Source organism: Schistocerca cancellata, chromosome 2 (assembly GCF_023864275.1).
Source record: "Schistocerca cancellata isolate TAMUIC-IGC-003103 chromosome 2, iqSchCanc2.1, whole genome shotgun sequence".
Classification (NCBI taxonomy): domain Eukaryota; kingdom Metazoa; phylum Arthropoda; class Insecta; order Orthoptera; family Acrididae; genus Schistocerca; species Schistocerca cancellata.
In genome coordinates this window covers 792,966,168-792,978,936 of record NC_064627.1, presented here as the reverse complement: position 1 = coordinate 792,978,936, position 12,769 = coordinate 792,966,168, and positions in this window count along the sequence as shown.

Here is a 12,769-nt window from a genome sequence, read left to right as displayed (position 1 = left end):
ACGCCACAAAAGAAACGGCTTTGTTTGGATTGCGCCGTTACTCGGAAGTATGGACTGCTGATGAATGGCATCGCATTGTCTTCAGCGATGAATCGAAATTCGGCATTGCCCTGGATGACTACCTTTGGACAGTACTGTGGTGATGTAGGGAGAAGACCCTTTCTTCCAAAATTTTTTGATGAGGCGAACTGGCATATTTGTTACAACAATTGACTCGCACTCGGGAGAACGACAGTTCAGATCTACGATCGACCGCGCTGATATAGGTTTTCTGTAATTTTACTAAGGTGCTCCAGGTAGTAAGGTTCCTGTGAAAGCGCACACCCGATTTCCTTCCCCATCCTTGAATCCTTCATAACCTGAGCTCAGTCTTTGGCAACTTCGATGTCGGCGGGGCTTTACAGCGTACACTTCCCACTTTCTTTCAGGGTTTAGCAGAGGAACAGCCGTGTTACTCCTGGGGCCATGGTGTGGGGAGACATCGGGTATAGCTTCAAGCCACGGCTGGTAATGATTGAAGAAACAACAGTACGTCACGGATATCCAGCAACCTCGCATATTACCTGAGTATCGTGGTGCTATTTTTTTACAGGACAATGCCAGCCCATATACGGCACGTGTCTCTGTGAACTTCAGTGTGATGTTGAGGTATTGTATTGTATTATACTGAACTGGGGACATAGAAACGACGGAGAGGCTTCGTCCCCGCTGTAGCCTTCAGTGGTGCACAACCCCACAACAGGCTGCAGCAGGCCACTCAGCCCCCACAACCGCCCTACACCGAACCCAGAACTGAGGCGGCATAAGGGGAACCAGCCCGCATTCACCGAGGCAGTTGGAAAACCGCCTTAAAAACCATCCACAGACTGGCCGGCGCACCGGACCTCGACACTAATCCGCCGGGCGGATTAGTGCCGAGGACCGGCACGCCTTCCCGCTCGGAAAGCAGTGCGTTAGACCGCACGGCTAACCGGGCGGGCTGTGATGTTGAGGTACTCGTGTGACTACAGAGTTTCCCAGACCTATCCCCGAAACCAGCTTGGACGTTAACTTCATCCCATCAAATCGACCCATTCATAATTAAATGATCGCAGTAGAAGACCCACTGTGAACTTACACTTAACCAAGAAGCGCAGTACTAGGTACTTGAATAATTAACGAGAGGATCACATTATACAAGTAGGGGTGTGGAGTGTCAGAAGTTTGAACGTGGTAGATAAGCTAGAAAATCTGGAGAGGAATATGCTAAGGCTGAGTGTGGGGTCGCACGGGATTAGCCGAGCGGTCGCCTGCACGGTAGCTCAGCTTGTTCGGTCAGAGGGCAGTGTGCTCTCTGTAATAAAAAAAAAAACTGAGTCAAGGAATTAACGATCAACTTGAACGGATGTCTTGTGAAGTGCGCCCAGACCAAACGCAACGAGCAATATTGAACATAATGAATAAACAAAAAATAAAAGAAAAAGCGGTCTAAGGCGCTGCTGTCATGGACTGTGCGGCTGGTCCCGGCGGAGGTTCGAGTCCTCCCTCGGGCATGGGTATGTGTGTTTGTCCTTAGGATAAATTAGGTTAAGTAGTGTCTAAGCTTAGGGACTGATGACCTTAGCAGTTAAGTCCCATAATATTTCACACACATTTGAACATTTTTTGCTGAGTTTGGATATCATTGGGGTCAGTGAAGTGAAATGAAGAGAAGACTTTCTAGACAGATGAGTACAGGGTAATATCAACAGGAGCAGAAAATGGTATGACGGGAGTAGGGCAGAGACTGAGTTAAAGTGTTCAGTAGTAGTGTTGTTCTCATCAGGTTCGACAGCATACCAACATCATCAATGATGGTTCAGGTATACGTGCCGATGTCGCAAGCCGAAGATGAAGAGAGAGACAAAGTATACAAGCAAATAGAACGGGTAATTCAGTACGTAAACGCAGCTGTAAACTTAATAGTCATGGGGAACTGGAAAGGGATTGTATGCAAAGGAGTAGGACAAATGGTTACGGAATAATATGGGCTTGGTACAAGGAATGAGAGAGGATACAGTATGCAGTAAATTTCAACTAGTAACAGCGAAAACCTTGTTAAAGAATCACAAAAGAAGGAGGTATACTTGGCCGGGAGATGCGGGAAGATTACAGATAGACTACATCATGACCAAACAGAGATTCCCAGATCGGTTGCTATATTTAAGGTGTACTCAGGAGCATATGTAGACTCAGATCACAGTTTGGTAGTGATGAAGAGTAGGCTGAAGGTTAAGAGTCTACTCGGGAACAATCAGTGCTCAAAGAAAAGGAGTACGAAAGTACTAAGTTAGGAAGAGATACACTTGGGCTACACTAAGGCTATACATACTGTGATAAGAAATAGCTCAGTAGGCACATCAGGAAGAGAAATCGACAGCTCTAAAAAGGGGGGTTATTGAAATTGGAAAGAAAACCGTAGGTACAAAGAAGGTAACTGCCAAGATACCATGTTGTAATAGATGAATTACTTCAGTTGATCAATGAAAGAAGGAAGTATATATATATATCTTCAAGCAAATTTAAGAATACACAAATACAAGTCACTTAGGAACGAGATAAACACGAAGTGCAGGAAAGTTAAGGCGAAATGTCTGCATGAAAAATGGGAATAAATCGAAAAAGAAATGATGTTCAGAAGGACTGTCTCATATATGAAAAAGAGAAAACAATAAACGGTGAAACTGAAACAAAAGCGTTAACATTAGGATCGCAATGTAAATTCCACCTTTACGTGCGGAGAAGAAAGCGTACAGATGGAAAGTGAAGGCATATATGATGGTGAGGGTTTGTCTGATGACGTGACAGAAGAAGAAACTGGAGTCAATATAGAAGAGATACTGGACCCATTATTAGAACCAAAATTTAAAAGAGCTTTGGAAGACTTAAAGTAAGGGATAGATAACATTTCATCAGAATTTCTAAAATCATTGGGGGAAGTGGCAACAGAACGACTATTCACGTTGGTGTGTAGAATGTATGAGTCTGCTGGGGACAGATCATCTGACTTTCAAAAAAACATGATCTACACAACTCAAAGACTGCGAGAGGCGACTAGTGCGAAGATTATCGCACAATCAGTTTAACAGCCGATGCTTTCAAGTTGCTGACAAGAATAATATACAGAAGAATGGAAAAGGAAACTGAGGATGTGTTAAATGACGATCACTTTGGCTTACGGAGTGGTAAAGGTAGCAGACAGGCAGTTATAACGTTGCAGTTGATAATGGAAGGAAGACTGAAGAAAAATCATGACACGTTAGTAGGATTTGTCGATCCACAAAAAGCGTTTTACAGTGACAAATAGAGCAAGATGTTCAAAATTCTGAAAAAAAAACGGTGGTGAGCTGTACGGAAAGACGGGTAAAATACAATTTGTACCAGAACCAAGAGGAAACATTAAGAGTGGGAGAGGAAGAACGAAGTGCTTTCGTCCTTACTGTTCAGTCTGTACATCGAAGAAGCTATGGCGGGAATAAAACAAAGGTTCCAATTGGAATTAAAATTGAAGGTGGAAGGATTTCAATGATAACATTCGCTGATGACGTTGCTACCCACAGTGAAAGTGAATAAGAAGTACAGGATCTGCTGAATGGCATGAACAATCTAACGTGTACAAAGTATAGATTAAAACTAAATCGAAGAAAGACGAAAGTAAAGAGAAGTAGCAAAAATCATAACAGCGAGAAACTTAACATCATCGTTGGTGATCACGCAGTAGATGAAGGTAAGGAATTCTGCTACCTAGGTAGCACAATAACCAATGATGGATGGAGCAAGAAGGACATCAAAAGCTGAATAGCACTGACAAAAGGAATATTCCTTGCCGAAAAAAGTCAACTATTATCAAATATAGGCCTTAATTTGACGAAAAAATGTATGAGAATGTACATTTGGAGCACTGCGTTGTGTGGTAATGAAACATGGACCGCCTGAAAACCAGAAAAGAAGAGACTGGAAGCATTTGAGATGTAATGCTACAGAAGAATATTGAGAACTGGATGAACTGATAATGTGAGAAACGATGAGGTTTCACAGAGTCGGCGAGGAAAGGAATAATTGGAAAACACTGAGGAGAAAAAGAAGCGACAGAATGGCAGGACATCTGTTGAAACATCAGGAACAGCTTCCATGGTTAAAGGAACATGTAGAGAGTAAAAACTGTAGATGAGGGCAGAAATTTGGACACATCCAGAAAATAATTGAGGGCGTAGGACGCAAGTGCTATTCCGAGATGAAGAGGTTGCGGATGGAGAGGAAGTGGTAGAGGTCCGCTTAAAACCAGAGGACTAATGGCTCAGAAAAATAAAAACCATCAGAATTGAATAGCAGGAGAAATATATTGGAATGGAAGGTGTATCGATGCGGTATTTTATTTAAGAGCGTTTCGTAGTGATCATAGTTATGGACAGATACCCATTCCAATTTTAATTAAGTACTGAAATTATAATTTGTGGTGAGTTGGACAACAGATTGTCCAAGTACACCAAGTCATCAAGGCAGGGATGAGCACATCGACGGAAGGTTTTTGAGAATTTGGCATAAGAACACGAAGGGCTGGAAGTAAAAGTCGACGCACATAGCAACAATCAATTTTGTAAGTGCAAACCATAGATGAGCGAGGGAAGGAAAATAGTCCATCTGAAAATGCGTTTTATGAGAGTAAGAAAGAAGAGAGGATTATTTCAGACATAGTGCCAGAAGAGACTTCACTGGAGGAACTGTTGTAGGATACTATACAGGGCAATTTTTCCCCCGTGTACAAACTCTAGGAATTGACCGGTGAGAGGATACGGAACAAAAAAGGTCTAATGAACTTACCTCCGGAAATGCATGGGTTCCATGTTAGAGACCATTTATTCAATCATACTTCGTTACAGAGGTTGCGGGCTAATACGCACTGCACCATGCAGCCACAGTTATAGTATGTATGTATGGTTTCCTCCTAGGGGATGGTTTTGTTCCAAATATGTCATGCCCTATGTGCACTTCTGTCACGGTAATTGGTAAAGTTGTGTCCGATTCACTTCTCTCGCTGACTCACCTTGCAGTGGATGTGATACAGCTTTGTACACTATGGTTCCGTATTGGAACTGAAAGCTTTCCGGCATGGTGTTTACGCACGGAAAGGCAAATGGCAACGGCGGCGGGCAGCAAGGTTATATCGATAGACCTATCCCCGCCGACAACAGCCACAGCATTCAATGTTTCCAACAGTGTTTCGCCTTATGTCTGAGACAGGGACGTTTTAGGAAGCAGTTCTGTCTCACACGTTCACATTGGCCAGGCTACATCCAAACGGTGTCATAGCGCGTTCACGCATGCGTTGAGGCACATGGAAACCATTTTCAACACATACTGTAACTGTGGCTGCATGGTACAGCGCGTATTAGATTGCAGTGTCTGCAACGACGTTTGGTTGAATAAATGGTCTCTAGCTGGGACACCATGCATTTCTGGACGTAAGTTCATTACACCTTTCTTCTTCCGTACCCTCTCATCGATCAGTCCCTAGCGTTTGTAGACGGTAGAAAAATCACTCTGTAGTTCTGATAGGAAAATTAATAGTAAAGTTACTTGTTTGATGTCACAGAGGCCCGAAAAGATATATCAGTAGAAGTGACAGACCATTGGGTGGAAAAGAACGCAACGGAATTTGGGGGACGTTGGACCTATATTAGATGGCAATCAACCTTGGTTACATCATATGCATAGTATTTGTTCACTTAATGGTATCTAAATCTGAATACGTACAGTTTCGCAGGCAGTGACTTTGTGCTTCAAAGCACAGCCTACTTCTACTAGCGACCGTATCTGCAGAGGAGCAGGCGGAAATGCACAGTCCAGTCACATTAATGTGGGCACCGTCTACGTTGGACGTCAAAGTGCAGTGACGCTCATAGATAACAGGTGGCAGCACTAGCAGCAGAGGATATACGAAGCATGTCGGGCAGACGCAGGAATAGCGCATCTGTTGTCGTAATGTGGAGACAGGGCTTTTTATGTAAAGTCCAAAGTGATATGACTATTGGCTTTCGGGCCAAGGGTGAAACTATTTCGAAAACGGCGAAGTTGGTAAGTAATTCGCGTGCATCCGGTGAATTCCCCCTTCTCTCCCAACTCCAATGCACCTCAATCCATAGGTAAACCTCATATTAGCTTCATAGTACCAGTTTTTATGTTCAGAAGTTTTGAATGAGCTATAAGCATCGAATTCTTTGCACACAATATGCAGATTGGTTGCCAAGCCTACTCCGTTACCATCATTTATAATCTTAATGTTTTCACTAGCACACGTCTTACAAACACAAGAAAATTTCACTGCTACAGTCAATAAGTCAAGGTCAATTAATCTAAATCCTGTGTACCGAGATTCAACACTGTAGTATGCACCATTCACGGCACCAATTTTTAGCTAGGAGCTGCTAGGAGACCACTTTTTCAGCAGATGTTCTTACTTCGGACGTAGGCTCATTGTTGGTCTGTCGATGTTTCTCACGTCTTCCATTTACTAACTTATTCAAACGCAGTTTATCCAGTTTTTTACACACTCTTTGTCATCGTGGTATAACTGAATGAAGAAAGAATCGAACATTTGTATAAATCTCCGTCAGTATCGCAAGGCAAGGAAAGAATTGTTTCGTCATAAATGATGCAGCTAGTTTCTTATTGTTTATAAGACACGGAACATGGTCAAAGATGATCTATAAAACCAAAGAGTATGTATCACGGCCTTCTAGATGTATCCCGCACACGTTTGGTTGAAAGTAATACACAGAATCGTTGTTCACTGAGCTGAGAAGTGGTGCTTCAAAACGTGAGCGTGGCGGGGAGGTCGCGTCACACTTTTAATTAATTTTCAGGCACTTCGGATGCGATTTCAACATTGAAACTTTGGGAACTTATTGTCCATGAGTTGTACTAACAAATAAAAAATAAATTGAAAATTGACATTCTTGGTCAATTTCATCAGCGTCCCCCCTTAAAGTAAGCCATACGTGGAAAAATGGTGCCGTCCAAAACTGGCGTCGAATCAGTTGTGGTGCTCTACGCGCCTTGTCCGTGGCTCGTGGTCGAGGGGCTAGCGTTCCTGCCTCTGGATCACGGGTTCCTCGGTTCGATTCTCGGTCAGGTTGGGGATTTGCTCTGTCCCGGGACTGGGTGTTTGTTTTGTCCTCATCATTTCATCATCATCATCATTTGTGAGAATGGCTAGATTGGATTGTGAAAAGAAAATGGACAGTGTAAACATTGGGACATGGTACGGGTGCTGATGACCGCGCAGTTGAGCGGCCCACAAACCACACATCATCATCGTCTACGGGTCATAGATGAGAGGGGAGGACGACAGCTGTGGAGATGTGTACGGGAGAACAGACGCGCAGCGGTTGAGCATCCGACCACCCAGACGAACCAAGGGGCTCCAACAGTGCTTCCTCAACGACTATTTGCTGCATTTTGGCCTCTGCAGCAGGCACCAGGTTTATGCACCCATGCTGATTGCTGTTCATCGGCGACGAAGAATAGAATTTGCACGTCAATACTGCATTTTTTTTTATTTCCACTGAGTTTCGATACGTAGCCTTCCAGATGAATCACGTTCTATGCTCCATTGGTGTGCACTTTTTGAAACGCCTCGAAGCAACCACTGTAACATGGTCTAAGGGCATTCTCTTGGTAATCTCGTCATTGTGGAAGGCAAAGTGGAGTAACACATGTTTGCATCTATGTTTGGGGACCATGTCCACCACTACATGCAGTGCGTTTTTCCTCGGTTCAATGGAATTTACCAGCAGGACGGGACAACGTGTGACACTGTTTGCAGTGTGCGTACGTGGTTCGAAGAGCATCACGATGAGTTTACTGTACACCCCAGGCCACGAGAGCTCAATCGACAATTTGTTGGACTACTCTGATCGTGCTATTCGTGGCATGTATCCTAAACCGAGAAACCTATCGCAGCTGGCGAAGGCACTGGTGTCAAGATGTCTCCACATTCGTGTCGCTACCTTGTAGAACATCACTAACTCTTTTCTTGCACATCTCACAGCGGTTCGCGCTGCAAAAAGTGCTTATTCTAACTTTTGACAGATGGACGCATTAATATGACTGACAGAGTTTGTGCCATGGAACACGTCGTCACTCAGCCAAATGTCGTTACGCTGGACAAGGCAAATTGTCCAGTTGTGTACTGGCTCAGTATTGCTAAATATAGTGAGAGATGGTTGTCTGGTCGCAACTCTTGGGTTAGCGTATTTTGTGCCTTGAAGAAGTATTGTAACTTATTGTTGGCAGATCCACAGCTATACAGGCAGTTCGTGTCCCAGTTTGAGTGACAGAGCCACAAAGTAACTGTGATGGTATGTGTGAGTAGTTACTTCGGTAGGCTGTAATTGTCTTAGCAGTCGGAAGTAATTTCAGTCTCGTTAGTTCCTTGTATTCTGATGAGGGTTACTTTGCATAAATACAGTAATTTGCGTGCAGCAACTTACCTGGGAAAGTTATGTATTTGAACTTGCTAGATGACTTTGTTTTTTGTTTAATTGTGTTCTTGCTCTTTCTGGACTATAGTTCTATTGAATGCAGCGTAAGAAAACCTACATCGCAGGTAAGGGCAGGTAGGTTAATAGGCCGAAGATAGATACCTGGAATTCAAATACGCTGCATCGTAAATAGGACTGTGATGTAACTTAGTCATAAACCACTGTTACACAACCGCTTACCGTCTCATGCAGGTTGTTTGACATTACGTTGCAAAAAGTGAGCTTTCGCGTAGTTCTCCATCTTCGTGTAAACTAATGTATATGGCTAACGTAATTGATCTCTATAACATGTAGGGCAGGTTTTTATTCTAATTAACATCAGATAGCTAAAAAGATGTTAAGTTAATGAACGACGGAAGTCATCTGTGTCCCAAAAGAATTCTAAATAGTATTTTCTTCCAACGAATAAAGTTGTTCAATAAATTATTGAAGGTTACTTAGTTAAAAAGGAAGTTAAAATGTACCTATTAAGTAATACATTCTGTACAGCCAAAGATTGATAAAACGGAATGGGTTTGATAAAAATGTAGCGCAAGTAAGTACCAATAAAACAAATCTGTCATTGCACAACAGACTTTCAAACTAAATTTTATTTGTCATGTGGTCACCGTCATGAGAGTACCTTTCAGTTGATAATACAATCATTTAATCAGCTTACTGAGATCGGACCTAACTCAGTGGGGAGATACTACACTGAATACATGTTTCAGACAAAAAATGGCTACTTTCGGAGACAGAGTGGAAACCATACATCTGCGCTGTTGTCCTCTCAGTCACCAGTGTGTGTATGATGTGTGCAGCGGCTGGCGCCGAGAAATGAATCAGCAGTGTAGTACCAACTCACCACATAATGTGATATGAGGCGTACAATGTGTGCAGTGAGTGGTGTTGATAAGTCAAGCTGCTCTGTTCGAGGCCGACTGGCATTAAATTCAGGAGGATATATGCTTCAGCACCATCTGGCCATTGTGGTGTGAATTTTCCACTTTTTCCTTAAATTGCCTACTTTAAGGCCACGGCTAACAGTTCTATCATCATCAATCGGGACACGTAGTTATATAAATCCATGTACTTATGAATTATGACTTCCGTTCATAAATATTAATACCACCAAATGTCCAGCATGTAAACTTACAAAACTGATCCCGGGATCAATAAAAACAACTAACCCTTTTACACATCTTATGGCGAATCACTTCCGGACGGCGACCATCAGTAAGTGCTGGAGGGTGGTTGCACTCCTCACGGCTGGAGTGAGATGGCTGGACTTTGCTTGTCCGTCTAATGGGTGGTGGCCTGGCCGGAACTGGTAGATTTGAAAGAGGAGTGTTTCCCCACAGAACGGCTTGCATCTCTAATATCCTTTGGGAAAATGACTACTAAATTTATCGTCACGGAGCAGCACTTTACAGTAGCACTACGAGTGTTAATAGGAAATGCCTGATCGGGAAGCTGATTCGTGGAAACGTTTGCAGGCGAAAAGAACGTCGTGTAGCAGTTCACGCAACTCGTTGTTGATTGGGACGGAGTTGCTGCGGTGGTGTGTATTTCGGCAGTGTGCTTGCAGGCATGGATCAGTAAATATGTTATCTTGGGGAAGAAAGCTTAGGAAGTATTTGGGTGCTTCCCTGTGCAGGCATAGGAACTGTCTTAGTCAAGCTCTTCTTTTCAGAGCAGGTGTTACTGTCGGCAAGCGTAGCTAGATTATTTTAGTTCCACGTCGTAAACAAACAGTGGTGCAGATATCTAGCAGCAGGTGTTGTATAATGAACGAAGCACATTTGGCGAGGGTTATTAGAAGATAATAAGCAGCATTCTACTCCAACTGAGCTCTGCTGGATGGAATTGTTGTGTATGTCGTTACGTTCTTTGACTTAATATTGTGCTCCTGTCTTGCTTACAGAAGAGATGGGAGAAACCGGTTGGTGACGCTGTAGTGACTGTCTGCGGGTTTGTTGCACATTCCGATGGTCTGACTTGGAAGATTTTCAAAGCAGCAGATGGCTATAGCTCTGAGTAGTAGAGGAAGTAACTATTTATCCCATTCTAATGGGTCATAATGAGACTGGAAACTATGATTTAGCTTGGTAGTGTATGGGTATCTAAGTACTTGACAAGAATAATATATAGAAGAATGCAAAAGAAAATTGAAGATCTGTTAAATGACGATGAGAATGGCTTTAGGAAAGGTAAAGGCCCAAAGAGCCAGTAGTGACGTTGCATTTGATAATGGAGACAAGACTGAAGAAAAATCATGACATGTTCATAGTATTTGTAGACCTGGAAAAAGCGTTCGACAATGTTAAACAATGCCAGAACCTCGAATTTCTTAGTAAAATAGTGGTAAGCCGTGGGGAAAGACGGGTGATCTACAATATGTACTAGAACCAAGGGGGAGCGATAAGAGGGGGAGACCTAAAACGAAAAACTGGTATTGAAAACGGTGTAAGATAGGGGTATATATTTTGTGCCCTACTGTTCGATCTATACATACGAGAAGCAATGACAGTAATAAAACAAAAATTCAGAAGTGGGATTAAATATTAAGATAAAAGGCTGACAATGACATGATTCTCTGACATGGCTATCTGCAATGAAAGTGGAGAAGAGTTACAGAATGTGACGAATGGAATGAACAGTCTAATGAATAAAGAATAGGAATTGAGAGTTAACCTAAGGAAGATGAAAGTAATGAGAAGTAGCAGAAACGAGAACGACAAACTGAACATCAGAATTGGGGATCACAAAGAAGACGAAGTTCAGGAAATGTGGTATCTACGCAGTAAAATAATCCATGATGGACATAAAAGGCAGACTATCACTCACAAAGAGGGCATCCACTGGATAAAATTTTAACTGTATGGTCTCTCGTGAAGGAAGTGTATGGTCAGTAGTACAAGGTCGACAATATGAAACCAGTTAGTAATAAAAATATTGCTGTTGCTGATAAGTCAGATATATGTACAGTATTTAACAACGACTTTCTGAGCATTTGCTGGGTGAATTAAATAAAAACTTACTTTCTACAGGGAATCATATAAATCTCTTGGAAAATGCCTTTCCGAGATTGATGTCTGAAATACTTCTTTGTGCTACTGACAAGGGGGAGATTGAGTCAAAAATTAAATCACTGATGACTAAGGACTCTAATAGATATGATTGAGTGGCTAGCAGAATATTAAAACACTGTGCTCCACATATTAGCCCTGTACTTAGTCATATTTGTAATTTCTCCTTTTAGAATTGTCAGTTTCCTGAACGATTAAGGAACCCGGAAGTAAAGCCGCTTTATAAATAGGGGGAAAGTGATAGTGTAAAAAATTTTAGACTTATTTTTATGCCATCAGTATTTACTAAACTTATGGCAACGGCTCTGTGTGTAAGAATAATTAATCATTTTATTTCACATAATGTGCTATCAAATGTACAGTTCGCGTTTAGGAGTGGTGTTTCCTCTGTGAGGTAGTGTATGGATTAAACAAAAGATTTCGAGGGCCGAGCATCTTTTTTGATTTAACTAAGGTGTTTGATTGTGTTGATCACAAAATATTGCTCCAGAAGTTGTACCATTACGGAATACGGGGAGTAGCTGTCAATCGGCTTATCTCTTACTTTAACAACAGACAACAAAACGTCAATATCCAAAGGGCTGAGAATAGTTATGGTGTGGGGTCTGAGTGAGGAAAATAAGGGGGAGGGGGGGGGGGGGTTCCCCAGAGATCAGTGCTGAGGCCACTCCTGTTCCTTATCTACATAACTCATATGCCCTGTAGTATTACAGGTGATTCTGAAATATTTAAGTTTGCTGATGTAAAGGATGTCGTGTGAAACATTGGCTCTGTTTCAAATAGTGCAGTTCATGACATAAGTTCATTGCTTGTAGAAAATGAACTAACGCCAAAACATAGTAAGACTCAGTTTTTACAGTTTCTAAAACACAATCCAACAAAACCCAACTTTTTAATTTCACAGAATGGGCATTTGATTAGTGAAACTGCTTACTTGAGGTTTCTAGGTGTTCTGATAGATAATAAACTGTCGTGGAAAGCCCACGTTCAGGATCTTGTTCAAAGACTTAATGCTGCCATTTTTACTATTCAAACGGTACCTGAAGTAATTGATCGTTTGACACGAAATGTAGTGTACTTCGCTTATTTGCATTCCCTTATGTCGTATGGTATTATATTTCGGGGTAAGTCTTTCCATTC